This window comes from Gopherus flavomarginatus, chromosome 17 (assembly GCF_025201925.1).
Source record: "Gopherus flavomarginatus isolate rGopFla2 chromosome 17, rGopFla2.mat.asm, whole genome shotgun sequence".
NCBI lineage: Eukaryota > Metazoa > Chordata > Testudines > Testudinidae > Gopherus > Gopherus flavomarginatus.
In genome coordinates this window covers 945,740-964,441 of record NC_066633.1, presented here as the reverse complement: position 1 = coordinate 964,441, position 18,702 = coordinate 945,740, and positions in this window count along the sequence as shown.

Genomic DNA, 18,702 nt, shown 5'->3' with positions numbered 1-18,702 from the left:
AGTAATTAATTACAACAGACTGAATTACCAACCAAGTGGAAGGGGAAATGGAACCAATGAGCAGCAGTTCTTGGCCACTGACTATGGCATGTAAGTGGCAGCATGCTTTCTCGGCTAGCTCTACCGTTCAGAAGTAGCTACATTGCATAGTAGCTGATGTTTAGCCTGCCTAAAAATGGTCCTGAGTTCTGCTGCTCCTGATTTCAGGCTCTTGAATCAGATTTCCAAGACTCCGCTTCCCATTCGTAGTAATTCCCACCATACATCCAAGCAACACACATCTTTTTTCAAAAATGCCTAACTCGTGACTTCCATCCTTCAGAAAGGATGCAGTACAATGGAGAGTGGCATTTTCCTCATTTACTAGGCCCCTCCCAATGGAAGATTTGCATCCTGCTAATGCCAAGAAAAACAATATTTCACAAAATTTCCGGATTTTGTTTTACTTTTGTTGTGTGTGTGTGTGTCCTTGGCACACTCGTCAGTTCAAAGTGTAGAATTAGCTGAAAATGAGTTACAGCTGAGCACACAGTGCACCAGAATGCTGCCATTTATTTAAGACCCTTTCTGTACATGTCCCTTACCCAAAATGCAAAACATAACAAAAGTTGGCAAGAGCAAGAAGACTCTGCTGCTTGTTTTTACAAATGCTTTAATAAAACTATCTAGGCACACATTTGCCATTTTTACTTAATATTTGTGCCTTTTTCACCTGCCTTGGCAGAAGAGCTGCCAAACATGGAAGTAAATCAAAGGTCAGGGAGGAGGATAGGTTTGATATTGTGCCTCTGCTGTCCCGCTACCCCATAATAGCACACACTGCACAGTCTCAGGTTCAGAATTCTGTTTCCCATCATAACCTCAGGAATATGCTCTGCCTGCCCACTGGATCTCAGCCTCAGAAAGACATAGCAATGGCATTCCATGGCCAGTAAATGATTGTATCTAGTGCCAGGCCACAGCCTGGTTTCTGGGAGCACTTTACCTGAGGCACCCTAGACCTGCCAGGACTTTGATTGTATCACAAACCTGAAAGTCATCAAAAGCAAAGTTTGTACAGCACTTTGAAGATAGTAAGTATTGTTACTTATTTCTTGAGCCCTTTAACTGAGCTATGCATTAATACGGTTACAACTTAATGCGAGAAATATGCCTGCATGAGGACAATTCTCTTTCCTTTAAACACAAATCAATGACAATGCAAAACTTCCAGTGGGAAGAAAGCAGCATTAAATACCAGAGAGGTCACACTTTTACTGAAAATTCTTTTGTTAGCCTTGACGGCTGTGATACAATATCAGTATTAGCAGGCGTGTTCTGTGTAAGACATGGCCGGTAATTGTCCGACTCTATTCAGCACTGGTGAGGCCTCAGCTGGAGTCCTGTGTCCTGTGTGGGCACCCCACTTTAAAAAAGTGGTGGACAGATTGGAGAGGGAGTCTAGAGAAGAGCAGCAAAAATGAACAAAGGTTTAGAAAGCCTGACCTATGAGGAAAGGTTAAAAAACTGGGCATGTCTAGTTGTGAGAAATGAAGACTGAGGAGGGCAGGACCGGTACTAGGGGTTTGAGTGCCCTAGGCAGACGGCAATTTCGCCGCCCCGCGCACTGGTCCTGCGGCTCCGCTGGAGCTGCCGCAGTGGTGCCTGCGAGGGTCCGGTGTTCCGTGGCTCCGGTGGAGCTGCTGCAGTCATGCCTGCGGGCGGTCCGGTGCTCCGCGGCTCCGGTGGAGCTGCCGCAGTGGTGCCTGCGGGAGGTCCACCAGAGCCGCGCGAGCAGCCGACCGTATGCACGCACAACTGTGGCAGCTCCACTGGAGCCGCCTGCCGCCCCCTCCGGCAAAACGACGCCCACCATTTATTCTGGCGCCCTAGGCGATTGCCTAGGCTGCCTAAATGGTAGCGCTGGCCCTGGAGGAGGGGACCAGATAATAGTCCTCAACTATGTTAAGGGCTGTTACAAAGAAGATGGTAATACTTGTTCTCCATGTCCACTGAGGATAGGACAAGGAGAAAGGGACTTATCTGCAGCAAGAGAAAGCTAGGTTCGATATTAGGAAAAACTCTCTAACTCTAGGGGGAGTTCAGCTCTGGAACAGGCTTCCAAGGGAGGTTGTAGAATCGCTGTCACTGGAGGCTTTTAAGAGCAGACTGGACAAATGCCTGTCAGGGATACCCTAGGTTTACATGTCCTGCCTCAGCACAGGAGGCTGGACTAGATGATTTCTCAAGGGCCCTTCCAGCCGGAGAGTTCTAGGATTCTATTGTACTGGGTCAGTGCGAGTACCTTTAATGTGTCTAGTGTGGGATATGCGATATTGTACCATGACATGGCCAGACAAGCACTTAGCTCGCTGGCAAGCACTACAAAATAACGACAACAGCACATGGAAATAATCATTTCAGTAAGTGTCTCAGACTGGGTTTTTGATGCTCTGCCTCATAGAAAATACAGTCATGTGACTTGGCCTGGGCGGGAGAGACCTGGCTACGTGAACTAATGTTTAGAGAGTTTTTGTTTCTTCCCTTTGACTTGATCCTTTTACATCTAACTAGAGAAGTTATTTTACCTCTTCTAAAGGACTTGTCATGAATCAGTTACTGCTGCTAACACTGGCTGTGAGTAGCCTGCAGGCTTCTTGGGATCCCTTCAGAGAAATTTCCACCAAGTTCACACAGAAACATGATAAAACTTTTCATTATGAGTTGCACTAATTCCTCACTTCACCAGCCCATCCCCAGGTCCTCCCTTATACACCCTAGCCCCTGCAGTATGGCTATCTGTTTCACACACAGATACATTCTTGTTACAGAGAGAAATATACACATGATGTCTTTAAAATGCCCACCAGGAAAGCACATTCTCTGCTTCTGTTCATCTCTGGCAAAAAATTAATGCTTTTCCCCTACCCACAAACCAACTTCTCCTCGTGATCCACCAGTAAAGTCATACCGTCAAACAGATGATCTCAGCATTATTTGTGTGATGTGATTATGAGTGATGTGGAGAAAGTAGATAAGGAAAAGTTATTTACTTATTCCCATAATACAAGAACTAGGGGTCACCAAATGAAATTAATAGGCAGCAGGTTTAAAACAAATAAAAGGAAGTTCTTCTTCACAGAGCGCACAGTCAACCTGTGGAACTCCTTGCCTGAGGACTGAGAAGGCTAGGACTTAACAGCATTTAAAAGAGAACTAGATAAATTCATGGAGGTTAAGTCCATTAACGGCTATTAGCCAGGATGGGTAAGGAATGGTGTCCCTAGACTCTGTTTGTCAAAGGGTGGAGATGGATGGCAGGAGAGAGATCACTTGATCATTGCCTGTTGGGTTCACTCCCTCTGGGGCACCTGGCATTGGCCACTGTCGGTAGACAGGATACTGGGCTGGATGGACCTTTGGTCTGACCCAGTACAGCCGTTCTTATGTTTATTTCCATGGCAACCAAATGTGATGTCACTAGCAGATGATAATGATGCATTGACTTCAGGCTCCAGGGGAGGGAAAAGCTCCTATTCAAAACACAAACATGTCTGATAACAGCAGGAGATAGAGAAGACAAGATCAGAGGTGCATTCTGGGGTAAATTTCTCTCTGGCCAAGTTTTCCCCAATGTGACTGTACCATTATAAAGGGTAAGGGGAGAATTAATTTTACAACCTTAATAACACATTCATATTAACCTTTTGCATTAAATTATTTGTCTCATTCTGCAGGAGCAAATTCACAATGTTATTAATTGTTATTAATATTTATTAGGTACCAACTGTGTAATCAATACAAAAAGGCTCTGCTCCAAGGACTTTAAATCTAAATTAATGACACATTATTTTCTTGACCTGGAGAGGCACAGATACAGTGGGTCTGATTCTCCATTGCCCTGTATCCTGAATTATCATTTACACCTGTTCTCCCAAACTAAACCTCTCCATTCATTCAGGCAGGTGTTGTGTTTGACACCCGCTTTGGACGCACTGTGTACGTGACACAAGATGGCATGCAGTTGGGCATCAGGCCATTTGCGGCTTGCTACAAAGGTCCCTTTGTGCCTTTGTTTGGAGGCCCTTTCAGATATCTGCAATTGGGACATGTATAAGATTCCATTAATGGGATGCATACAAGTATCTGCAGCTAGAGAGGATCTGATGTTCTACAAGAAAAATTATTCTGACACCTGGACATTTTTATAAGCACCTTAAATGGGCCTTCCAGTCACCTTAGAATGCCATACTTAGATTAGACAGACAGATCAGATCAAAACAGAAAGGAAAGGCAAACCCATTCTGATCAACTAATGAGCCCATCCTGGACCTGATTATTTTCTGAAGGTTAGGGTAACATTTTTGCTGCTGTTGCTTTGGCACCTTCTGCTTCTGGCGGTGAGCAGAGGTGCAGAAAAAGAGAAAAAAACCCTCTCTCTTACCTGTGGTTTCTGTTGGGCCAAAAATTCCTTAAAGAAGCCAGTTTCAGAAAGACTTTCAGCCCAGATTTACAAACCCAAGAGCTTTGAAGAATTTGCATAAAGCTTGGTTAAGCATCTGACTGTCTGAGTGTTTTGACTTCCAAACCATTCGAAGGTTGGACTTGCCCCTTAGGACTAGAGGCAAGCTCTGGGAAGAGTGAACCACTCACATGGTTATTACTTATGCAGCACTACAGATGTGTAAGATGTTTTGCAGACACACAGAAAATTATAAGAACCTGACCTGAGGACTTTACAAACCACAATAGCCACAACACAAGAAAATAATATAAAAGGGTGTGTACATGGGTAAGTATGACAATGATACCACAGTTAGAGATCAAGAGTTATTCTCATTGCTACTTACGCATCTCGCCAGCTCCTTTGAACATCTGGGGACATGGTTCAGAATGAAGGGCAGGAACTGGGGGTGAGCAGCGCAAAACAGGTAGGTCATCAGCACCAGGAGGCTATGATTATGATTGCACCTAGAGGCACCAACTGAGGCCAGGTCTCTGTTGTGCAAGGCACTGTACAAGTATACAGTAAGTAAGAGTGAGTCCCTATACTACAAAATAGGGATTAGTGCTTTTGGGGGATCAACATGATCCACCTTGCAGGGGTCTGATTCCCAGAGGGCTTTTTTGAAAGTCAGACCTTTTAAGTATATCTACTTGGATATTCAAAGTCACTAGTCAGTTTTGAACTCTTGGCCCTAGTTTGCAGTGGCCTGCATGCAACTCAGCACCAGTATTTGCAGCACTGTAACTGAGATCAGCATCTGGGTCAAGGTGCTTGCTCCCAAATTAGTTTGAAAGTTTCACACATACAAGCCCAGTGTTCAGCACGTACACAGACATTAATAACTATGGGGACAGAGGAGATGCTGCTGTGGAGACTAGAGTGTAGATTGCAGCACAACAAGTAGATTTTGCAGCCTGTCTTTTCCATGACATTTTGTTAAATATATTGTGGCTTCATCATCACTTACAGTTGATTTTGGCAAACACATCATATCACAGTTCTCAAGCTGTTTGTCCCTCGGTAAATCCATGCACCACTCCAGCATATTCCAAGCCATGCATGTTTGGAACAGAAAATAAATGAAACGAGACACACTGTGCATAATTGGTAGCAGTTTCCTGCCACTCCCGACTAATAGAGACAAAAAACTCAATTGCTGTTGGCAAAAGGCCCATCCGAGGTAGAGATTGTATAACCCACCCTTAGGAGACAGAGGAAAGGGATGGGTTTTTTTCATACAAATAGAAACAGCCTTTGATTGTGTTTTTAGAAGATCTATGCAAAGCAGGAAGAAGGCACCAGATTCACCACTGTATGACTCCACTGCCAACTGGAGTAAATGCACTGGTAAATCCAGCTGTTTTTCCCTGCTCTGCACAGGTTTCATTGATTTCATTGGGGTTACACTGGTGTAAATCTGGAGTAATGCAGTGGTGGATTAGGCCCAAGTAAAGTAAAATGAGGGTGATGGAGGAGGAGGAAGTGTTGAGTTGGAAGGATGGTACTTCATGGAATGGTCCAGGCATTTACTCTTATCTGTAAGAAATCATCTGACTTTATATTATGATGCATAGTCAGACAGTGTCATGGCACATTGATCACACAATCATGCTTGCTTATGGACCAGCCACTTGTCTCTTTGTTATAAATTTATCTTATTGAAGGGCAGTGATCTGAACGCCAAGTGGCAAATCGGGGCTGCCTCCTCTTGTTCCTTGCCCTGAAAAGGTACAGGTTTAATTCATTCAACAAATTACCTTAAATTCCTCCCTCAAAATCCTTCTCATCAAAGTGTCCCATCCTAGAGATACCCTCTCCTGACTCTTAGGGTCATGTGCCAAAAACACACAGTATCTTATTTTGAGACTATGCATAATTCTCTAGCATTAGTTTCTACAACTATCTTCCCTGAGCTATCAATTCAGGGGCATATTGCTAACAGCCCATGAACCAGGTACAATAATGCATGGGCACTTTGTACCACTGTGTTCATCTATGACTCCTCTTTTGGTACTGAGCTAAATAGGTCATGGGGCACATCTGAAATAATACAAAATGGCAATCTATGATTTTTCTCTGCCATTAATACTGCATATCACCAACTGCTTGCTGCTGTGACCAGAGGCTGCGGAGCACTATTTAAAGGTGGAGAGCATAGATTGGCTTCCTGCACATACCCTCTAACCCTCTTCTCTCAGGTGCCCACCACCACCACCAGCCTAACCACCATGGCCCATGACGCCCAATACCCCACACACACTTCCAAATCTGCATTGTGACCTGGTGCATGGGGTCACAGCACCACTCAGGTTTGGCCCAGCCAAAAAAGTAGTTGGGCCATGGCCCAGGTGCCTCACCCCACCCCCCTAGCTCTTCAGTCTATGCCTGTAACTGCTCCTTTTATGCTGCCATACAGTATAGAAGATATTATATAAGATCCTACTGTGCTTGTGGATGTGCAATTGTTGTCTCTCTCCAATTGGCACCCAGCAATCCTGAATCCTTCATCCCTACTGCTAAGCAGCATTTATTACAGCATTTCCTACAGTCTGTTACTCCTGTTTGTGACCCAATATGGCCCATGCAAGTTGTGCCAAAGAGCAGTTGTTCCAGTCATGTCAAGCTGACTGTTGACTGGAGTAGAACGTTGACAAACATGCTTCGGAACTGTCCGACTGTGAACGTGACTAATGGGCAGGGCATGTACGTACGTGTTATTGTATCAGTGTATCATGCCATCTTCACTGGAGACCCATGTGAATTGAATTAAGTCCTACTGGTTAGGCTGCTGGTGGTGGTGGGTGCCTAAGAGGAGAAGGAGAGGGTTAGAGGGTGTGTGCAGGGCACCAGGTCCTTCCTGAACAGTTCACCTAGCACAGTTTTCACTAGAAAATGTCTGTGAGCAGCTGACAGAACTAGAAGAACCTCCCAGTGACTTCCCATCAGGAGAGCAACTGGACCCCACTCCAGCATGCAGTGTTATGATGGAAAAGAGGAGAGTAAGAAACGAGCTAATTTGCTCATGCACATGATGGCCTTAGAAGGTAATGTTCATTTCCAGGATCTACCTCTCATTAGCTGGCTTGCAAAGCACCCTGCTTATCTCTGACAGATCCCTACGTTGCTCAAATCTCTATTAACTATTTTAAGGGGCATCTGTGCCCCAGTTCAGGAAGCAGCAGGAGCCGACCGAGCAGGCAGAGGTGTAAGAGCAGGCTGTTTAAAGACAGCCAGGTAGACTGTTAGGTTGTAGCTTTCCCGCATTTTAACTGTCATGCCACAGTGACAATAGTCAGAGTTGAACTGCTGCAGAATGGAGAACAGTTCTGTAGTTACAAGAATGGTATAAAGTTTTATAAAATCTTCAATGAAAGTGGCTTGTTAGAATTTACAGTAATTTAAGGTGCTTATTATTCTTCCAAGCATGGAACTCATAAATATTACTCAGTGTTATTTGTCATTGGCTGCTCTGTCTTGCATAGGGTAAAATTAGATACTTATCTCTATATTGTTAATGTATTAAACATTAGGATTTATGGGTTTTGAGAACTCACTTGCTCGGAGAACATTAACTTCCTTGATGAAAGATCTTAATGCAAATACTAGGAGTGTCAGTGTGCACTGTAACACAATTATGGGTTCTGAAGTGTGAAGAAGCCCCAGGCACATGGGTAGGCAGTTTCCTTACCACTTCATGGCATTGCAGGTTTTCTGCACCATATTTCTGTCTGTCCCCCTGTAGTGGTCATCTTGCTTCTCTCCACTAGAGCCATCAGGTGAGGAGGAGACCTGCACATATCTAAGTGTAATTATTACTTGGATCATCCATGGCAAACAGTGCCATCAACTTGACTCTTTCCCTTGATGTCCCCCAGGAAACCAAGTTGAAGGCATTGCCTCTGAGATACAGGGAATCACATATGAACCTCTAGGTATGGAGATGGGCTTGTTTCACAGCTTCATTGATTTTTTTGGTACTAAAAGGCTGTTGAAAATAACAAGGCACATGCATGATCTTTGAACAACTCTTAAATGAGCCTATGTTCCCATTGTACAGTAGAAATACACCATCTTATGGAAAGTACATCGTAGTGTCTCTAGACAAAGCTGCATACCATATTATCCAGTCAGCGCAGAAGACTGGACTCCAAGTTCTGAACTATGCAGTACACATAAACCTCCCATTTATTTCTCTCTAGCTGCATCTTTTCTAAACCAACCCGTGTGATACTCCATTAAGAAACATTGACAGCTCCTTCTCTACATTGCCATTCTGCCATTCAACAGGAACAAAAATGTTCTCAGTGGAGCTTTTGAACAACGTTTTGTTTTCAACAACATCTGTTATTGTTCTTAGAACGTGAACTGCTTCCACTCCTGGTGCCAGAGTGTTTGAATATAGGATTGGTTCCCCCATGTCTTATGTAAAAAAAAGAATCAGGCCACGTTTGCGTTTTGAAGAAGACATTTTTCTGTCTTGTGGTTTCAATTTCCAAAGAACTCACTGGTAAGTTATTCATCGATGATGTCTATGACAGAGATGAATGATGCTGTCTTTCTTTGAGCTTTATCATGCTAGTGGGTGCCATAGGAAATGCTGTAGTTCTCTCTCCCTTTTTTTCCCACTCATATTATTTTGCAGTGAGTCAGACATTCACTTTGCAGTTGGAAAATGGCCCATTCATAATCCATTTTTCTAGCGCATCTTCTAACACTAGATACAGACAAACCAACAGAGACACCACCCACTCTGTATTTGAAAGGATGACCTTTGTTTTGTGCCTAATGTCTTGCGACCTGTATTGAATAAGGATCTCTAATAACCATTTAAAAATACGGGTCAAATTCCCCACTTACATAACATCGTGGAAGGCAATGGCTTTTCACCAGCAGGGTGTTTAGCCCTGGATTTTCAAACACTCATTATTGGGAAGATAAGGTAACATGACAACTTTATGGAATGAATTATATGTCTGGTAGGAGAAGTGACTTGCCTCGCATTTTCTATAGCGCCCTTTGCTTCCCTCAGACAGTGATGGTCACTCTACATACACATTTCTGTTCATGTTCTTGTACCATGCCCATGGTACCACCTGTGGTGTCATAGCATCTTGCCATGCTCTGCTCTGGGCTTTTCACAGTTTGGGACTGAGACAGACTTCACAAGCCAGGGCAGCCACATGATGGTAAATTCCTTTTTATGACTTTGTTGTGCTTAATGGACATTATATGACTCCTTTACAGAGATGCTGCTCTCCAACTCAGGCAGCATAAGAAAAGAGTAAAGCACAGAGGGGACTAATGTGTGACTATGGAGTTCATAGGCCCACTCTTCATTTGTGTCATGTTCTAGGCTAATTTTAGGCAGCAGAAAATATACGTTTCCTGGATAAAGCCAGAAGTGTAAAGAACAGATCTGGTTCAGCTCACATGCTCTCACAGCAGGTGGCCATTACAGAAAGTTAGAATGCACTCCCACACCAAGGAAGCCTGTTGCCTAAGGACTACGACTTTCAGCATGCCACAGTCAGAGCCAGCTGTTCACTTTTTTCACCTCAACTTGAGAGAAACTCAGAGAGGATCATTTTAGATTCCATTTGGAACATCACAGTAACTCTCCACCCTGGTGGAACTTCTCTCTCCACGGATGTGCTGACCCATCATGCAGGAACCACATGGATTCTTGGGATGCCCTTTCTCAGCTGTCTGGTGCTGATGAGCCTGACCTCCCCAAAGCAGTTGCCTGTCTGCACATTTTCTGCAGCTGGGGCCAATTCATGAGCCTAAGAGGTGAGTCAGTTTCAGAGTCTAGATCTTAAAATAGGAAGATGAAACTAATAAACCACATAGCACGATTGCAACCTATAGCAAAGGAAAGCTCCATCACAGGCATCCCCAACACGGTGGCTGGGGCGTCTAAGTGCACCCGCATACTGACCAGTGGATGAGCAGCCCCTGAAATGCTGCTGAAATTCGGTGACATTTCGGTGGTGACGCCTCTGAATAATGCCGCTTGTCTGCGGCATTTTGGCGGATGCTTTTCCGCCGCCATGGTCCTCTGTGGCTCGTCGTCTGGCGCCCACCAGATGAAAAAGATTGGGGACCACTGCTCTATCAGGTCTCACCAGGCCATCTCCTTAGGCTGTGTCAGGTTCCCCGCCCACACAGAGGACATTTTTTTTGCCTTACCTTGTCCAGAGTAGATTTAAATGTTGAGGGTCTCTGCCCCTTCCCTGGGAGTCTGTTCCACAGCCCAGTAGAGGTCACTGCCAGCCTAAGCTTCCTGTAAGTCATTTCTCCCACTATTCCGCCTTATCCCATCCTTCCCCTTCACATATCTGTAGATTGTTGCCATCTCCTCCTGAGTTCAGCTAACTTCTCCCACTTCTCTAATTTCGCTCGCACCACTTGTATTATTTTTCTGTCCCCGCTAATGTTTGCAACTCTCCATTTTAACACAATTAATGAATCTCATAATCTTGCTGTTTATTCCCATTCCCAGATCATTAATGAAAACTAATTAAAATAATGAGACTAGACCTAACTGATTCTGGGGAGCCCCCTGGACATCTCTCTTTAATATGATACGTGGCTGTTTAGCATTGCCCTGTTTAACCACCCAACAGCTAATTTTCAGTCCACAGGACTGTGTTCCTATCCCTGCCCATTTGCATGTATTATTCAGTACAGGTCCAATGAGACATTGAAGCCAATGACTTATTCCAATCTAAATATTTAACAGTTCCTTCAGTCCCACCATCTACTAGGTTAGTAATACTATCAAAAACAGCCATGCGGTTTGTCAGTCAAGATAACCTCAGGACTCCATCTGCCTACCCCCATGCCCAGAACTACCAATACAAAACCATAGGGCATCATCACTTAGCAGTGTAATCATGAAGAAAAGTTGTGTTGTCTCCTTTTAACATAAATGGACTACAGCTACACAAACTTGAGTGTGTGACAGAATAGCCAGCTGCATTCCACGAGTGTGCACTGAAAAGCCATGGTCACGAGTGCTCAGATACTATGGTAATGAGCACAGTATAAAATATTTGATAGGCATCTCTCTTTCCGCCTACCTGGAGTTAACCACTGAAATATAATTTTGGTGAAGTTGAGCAGCTTATATAAGTTAATTAAACCTGTCCCAAAGAGTGGCTTACCATCGGTATGTCTGACATTCAACATTGGTGAGGTCTCATCTGAAGTACTGTGTCCAGTTTGGGGCCCCACACTGAAAGAAGAATGTGGAAAAAATTGGAAAGAGTCCAGCAGAGAGCAAAAAAAAATGATTAGGGGGCTGGAGCACATGACTTATGAGGAGAGGCTGAGGGAACTGGGATTGTTTAGTCTGCAGAAGAGAAGAATAAGGGGGGATTTGATAGCTGCTTTCAACTACCTGAAAGGGGATTCCAAAGAGGATAGATCTAGACTGTTCTCAGTGGTTCCTGATGACAGAACAAGGAGTAATGGTCTCAAGTTGCAGTGGGGGAGGTTTAGGTTGGATATTAGGAAAAACTTTTTCACTAGGAGGGTGGCGAAGCACTGGAATGGGTTACCTAGGGAGGTGGTGGAATCTCCTTCCTTAGAGGTTTTTAAGGTCAGGCTTGACAAAGCCCTGGCTGGGATGATTTAGTTGGGAATTGATTCTGCTTTGAGAAGGAGGCTGGACTAGATGACCTCCTGAGTTCTCTTCTAACCCTGATATTCTATGATTCTGTGATAGGTTATGACCTTGAAAATTAATAATGCAAATCAATTCATCTTCTTTAACCCACACATTTGCCAGCTAAGGATTAGATTACTGCAATAGGCTGTACATGGGGCAGAACTTTAAATCAATCTGGAAACTGATGCTTGTGCACAACAAGGCTGCTGAGTAAGAGGAGTCGCTGAAGCACCTGACATACTGCTCTGGGATCTGCACAGGTTGCCTGTTGGTTTCTGGTGGAGTTTAAGTTGCTGGTTTTAATGTACTGCACGGCAGATCACCATTTCCCCCATAAAAGCAGCAAAGAGTTCTGTGGCACCTTATAGACTAACAGACGTATTGGAGCATGAGCTTTCGTGGGTGAATACCCACTTCGTTGGATGCATGACTATTTCCCCCATACTATCCTGCAAGATCTGTGGTCAGTGGAACCTTTCATACAGTAGAGAGGGAGCTGTCAGCAGAAAATTTTCAAAGAGGGGTCCTAAACTTTGGAATTTACTATGCCCAGTTGCTCCAAAATTTGTTTGATTTGTTAAGGATGAAAAGCTCTTCTCTTTACCCAGACTTCTGTAAAGGAAGCATATGATGAGGGCTGAGATTTGTGGAGGAGACAAGATGAGGAATACACTAAGAAACTACAGCATCTACTCAGGACACTCCCTACACTAACACCAGAAGAAATCAACATACCCCTAGAGCCCCGACCAGGGTTATTCTATCTACTACCCAAGATCCACAAACCCGGCAATCCTGGACGCCCCATCATCTCGGGCATTGGCACTCTCACTGAAGGACTGTCTGGATATATGGACTCTCTACTCAGACCCTATGCCACCAGCACTCCCAGCTATCTCCGCGATACCACTGATTTCCTGAGGAAACTACAATGCATTGGTGACCTCCCAGAAAACACCATCCTAGCCACCATGGATGTAGAGGCTCTCTACACAAACATCCCACACACAGATGGAATACAAGCTGTCAGGAACACTATCCCTGATGATGCCACAGCACAACTGGCTGCTGAGCTCTGTGCCTTTATACTTACACACAACTATTTCAAATTTGATGACAATATATATCTCCAGATCAGTGGCACTGCTATGGGCACCCGCATGGCCCCACAATATGCCAATATCTTCATGGCCGACCTGGAACAACGCTTCCTCAGCTCTCGTCCACTCACACCCCTTCTCTATCTACGCTACATTGATGACATCTTCATCATCTGGACCCATGGGAAGGAGACTCTGGAAAAATTCCACCATGATTTCAACAGCTTCCACCCCACCATCAACCTCAGCCTGGATCAATCTACACGGGAGGTCCACTTTCTTGACACCACGGTGCAAATAAGTGATGGTCACATTAACACCACCCTATATCGAAAACCCACCGACCGCTATGCCTACCTTCATGCCTCCAGCTTCCATCCCGGGCACATCACACGATCCATTGTCTACAGCCAAGCACTGAGGTACAACCGCATCTGCTCTGACCCCTCAGACAGAGACCAACACCTACAAAATCTCCACCAAGCATTCTCAAAACTACAATACCCACACGAGGAAATAAGGAAACAGATCAACAGAGCCAGACGTGTACCCAGAAGCCTCCTACTGCAAGACAAACCCAAGAGAGAAACCAACAGGACTCCACTGGCCATCACATACAGCCCCCAGCTAAAACCCCTCCAACGCATCATCAAGGATCTACAACCCATCCTGGACAATGATCCCACACTTTCACAGGCCTTGGGTGGCAGACCAATCCTTGCCCACAGACAACCTGCCAACCTGAAACATATTCTCACCAGTAACTGCACACCACACCATAATAACTCTAGCTCAGGAACCAAACCATGCAACAAACCTCGATGCCAACTCTGCCCACATATCTACACCAGCGACACCATCACAGGACCTAACCAGATCAGCCACACCATCACTGGTTCATTCACCTGCACATCCACCAATGTAATATATGCCATCATATGCCAGCAATGCCCCTCTGCTATGTACATCGGCCAAACTGGACAGTCCCTACGGAAAAGGATAAATGGACACAAGTCAGACATTAGGAATGGCAATATACAAAAACCTGTAGGAGAGCACTTCAACCTCCCTGGCCACACTATAGCAGACCTTAAGGTGGCCATCCTGCAGCAAAAAAACTTCAGGACCAGACTTCAAAGAGAAACTGCTGAGCTTCAGTTCATCTGCAAATTTGACACCATCAGCTCAGGATTGAACAAAGACTGTGAATGGCTTGCCAATTACAGAACCAGTTTCTCCTCTCTTGGTTTTCACACCTCAACTGCTAGAACAGGGCCTCATCCTCCCTGATTGAACTGACCTCGTTATCTCTAGCTTGCTTGCTAGCACACATATATATACCTGCCCCTGGATATTTCCATTACATGCATCTGAGGAAGTGGGTATTCACCCACGAAAGCTCATGCTCCAAAACGTCTGTTAGTCTATAAGGTGCCACAGGATTCTTTGCTGCTTTTACAGATCCAGACTAACACGGCTACCCCTCTGATACAAGATATGGTTTGGGACTGATTTAATCTCTGGTTGGCCAATTTATCATTTTCTGGTTTGGGGAAGGGATAAATGTCAGTTTTACCTTGACATCATTATATTTTTAATTATATCAAAGCACAGGCTAGGTATTGTATGTAAATCCAGATAAATACAATCACAAAAGAATCCTAGGATATGCACAATTTAACAGATTTGTAAATTTTTTTTGGAGGGGAAAGCATTTGGGGGAAAGACCAGAGAATCTGATATTTGTACTGAAACTGCCGCATCAAATCAAAAAAGAGAAAACTTTCATATATTGAAAACGATGTTTGCTTGCATTTTAGTCCACATTTGCATTCATTTAACATAGGTCCTTTCTCATTGCATGCATTAGAGATGTTTAATTGAAAGGTTACACACAGGGTCATCAACATGGCACACAGTGACTCTAGCTTTACAATACACTTTCAACTTCAAAGGGATTGGCTGCATTCCTTAGCCTTGTACCAATAAGCACTAATAACACTGAAAAATGAAAACCAAAACAGATGTCTCCAATAGCATTGGTTCGTATTAGCCGTTCACAGCTATTCTTGCACCTCTAGGCATAATGAAGTGAAGTCTTCTCAAGTTGTGTGCAAAGTTGCATTATACCACAGTAATGTCACTGGAATGCTCACCTTCATTTTCGCTTATTTCACTCTTGACAGACTGTTGCCATTGTAATCTTAAGAAAATTTGTTTAAAATGTCATTTTAAAATGCCCTAAAATATGTAAACTCTGATAACTTTATGAACTGCTTAAAATTCATTGTTGGCAAATGCACCCTAATGTTCATTAGAAGGCATAGTCTGAGTTCTACATTAACTCTGAGCATTGAGGAAAAAGACTTAGGCATCACTATGCAGCTCATTGGAAACCTCTCATTGCCCAGTGATGGTCAAAAGGCATACAAGAGGTTGGTTTTAGTATTATCTTTTCTCTCATTCATTATACATTCTACTCTATTGACATTATATAAATCAAAGGTATGCTCTCACCTGGAAGTCTGTATTCATTTCTAATCAATTGTGCTCAAAGAGATTACAGTAAAAAAGGGGTCAATGATGTGACAACAATTAGAGAGATGGAATGATTTTTTATATGTGGTGAGATTGAATAGATAGAGACAGTTTAAAAAGGGAATGCAATAGGGTAATACAAAATAATGAGTGCTCTAGAGAAGTTAACAGCCACTTCTATTTACCCTCTTTCATAATACAAGAAAGAGGACATTCAATGTAATACATTCAAAGACAACATATTTAAACCTGATAAAAGGAAATACTTTTTCCTACATGGTGCATAATTAACCTGTAGAACTTCCTATCACATGATAACAAAGATCTGGGGATTTAGTAGGATGTCAAAAAACAGCCCCAGTTACATTATATAGGGATTTTTTTTAAATTTAGAAGGGATCTAAATACTCATGATTCAAGGCATAAAGAAATTGCTAAATGACGGGGGGGGGGGGTACAAGAAACTTCCTCTATGGGCAGGTTATCCCAAAATTGTCCATTACAGGATTTCTTGCCCTTTCGAGGCACTGGGCACTGGTCCTGTGGAGGACAGGATACTGTATTAGATGGACTACTGGTCTGATTGCATATTGCAATTTCTCTGTTGTCATTGTGGAAGTAATGCATCTTTGACTGCTTGAAATAGCCCATCAAAAATTAAAAATAAAAAAATTAGCAGGGATCCATCCATTAAGAAAACATTTTCACTGTAACACAAGATCATGGGCCTGTATTGGAATAATATGTAGACTATCAAACCCTAAAATATCTGTTTGTCCTTGGTTTGCAAAGCTTTCTTCTCCATGTGATCTAGTCTCATTTTCTACAATATGCCCAATGAGTCTGATTCTGCCACACTGAGAGAACAAGGAGGAGAGGTGACAAAATAGTGAATGGCCTACAGAAGGCAGATCAAGAACTTCTTTCCTGTCTCACAATGCAAAACAAGGGAACATTCAAAGGTGGCAAATTCAGAACTGATAAAAGGAAATATTTTCCCATACAATGTACAATTGACCTGTGGAACTCACTGCCATGGGATATCACTGAGGGCAAAATCTTGGCAGAATTCAGAAAAGGATTTGACATTTGTATGGATAACATGCACATACAGTGTCATAATGGTAAATATTAAAAAATAAGCAATTATCCCATGCCTGTCTACTGCAGGGCTGATTTGCATCTTCTTCTGAAGCTTCTAGCACTGGTCACACTGTCAGAGACAGGACACTAGAAATGGCCCTCTGGTCTGATCCAGTCCGACATCTGTGTTTCCAGACTGAGTCAAGCCTTTCTCACCAACCAGTCCCAGTGATTTCAGGGGTTCAATAGGACAGGCATTTACAGACCGATATATGCATTTAAGCAGAAGTTTAGAATTTAACAGCAGTTTAATGCCTTTCAATAGGTGACAACATACTGAAAATTTATTCATTAGTTTAAATATTGAGAGTCATAGGTACAACATCCTAGGTACTTGGCTAAAACCCTCATGTTCTAATCAGAAGAGCTAATATAATAAAGACCCTACTATATTTTATTGTGGATTTCTTTGACAGATTGATTTTCTTAGAGATCAATATCAGGTTCAGAGAACAGCCATTCTTAATTTAGCATCGTATGAAGCACCCTCTCTCTCCTCCATCTCTTCCTCCCCCTACGCCTACACAGACACCCAAAGACTATTTATACATTGAAAATGCTAAATCTGACTCTAGGCTGCCATCTCATGCCTACCTCTGAAGTTAAGCCGGAAAAACCCAATGCTTTCTTAGCACTGACAGTAACAATGCAAGCTGGTAAGAAAGAAAACTACTAATTGCCATTTTTGTGCAAATGAAAATAAGAGAAAGCGGATGATCTGCCAGCTGAACCATCTTGGTACACACTGGTTGGTGAATAACTTGTGTATCTTGTTATGCTGAGAAAGGGAAATGGAAATCTATTACAGTAAACAAGAGGGTCTTTTAGGGTATTTTGAGATTTCTGAACAGGTCTGTCAGGTTTCCAGACATGCTGAAGTAAATGAGTACTCATCTCTGCCTATTGCATTATCATCACGTAGTATCACTATACAACTCAGCACATTCCATTGAACAATTCCAGCAATTCTCCACCCTAATACAATGCCTCTTCTTTCAGGCAGTGTAAAAAGTGTAAGGACGCAATCAAACAAAGACTTTCTGATCTGTAAGAGACATTGGTTTTCCCTGCAGTCATTGTCTGACTGTTCCTTAGTGCATTCTTCCTCTCAGATGAAGAATGCTATCGCACAGCATACCATGCAACCAGATCAATTATACTAGGCACTTTTGGAATATTAAGAATGGGCTTTTGATGCCTGCATGGATCTGCAGGGACTCTTCAGCTTGCTAGAGGGAAAGTGTTTAAGGCATTTATTGTGTGCTGTACTACGTAGACTGCATAATTTGGCTTTACAAAGGAGAATAACCCTGAAGGGAGACATCATTCAAAAAAGGAAAAAGAGAGGGAGGGGGCATTAGCTAAGGAGGGTGTGCTCAAATGGCAGGATCAGATGCACTGCAACAGCAGCAAAGCAGCTGTGCAAGGGATTTCCTCCAGGTGGAAATTCACCACTTTTGAAGGGGAAAAAAGCTGTTTCTACGGCAGTAACATGGCTGCTCAGCTTCTCATCTGTGAAAATTTCTCTGTTGTCATGTGTCACATCCTGGGGTTCCTACAACCTACTGCTTCCATCAAGCTTCTTGCTTGGAAATTTTATCTCTGGGCACCCCTCCCTCTGCTCTTTAGTTACCAGAACCATGTCCCCAGGAGTGGAGATCTCCTGACCTGTATGGCAAGAGTTCTTTGAAGGCCACTGAAGAAATCCCCATTCACCCCAGCTCCACTCCAGACTGCATTAACAAACTGGTAGTTTATTATTT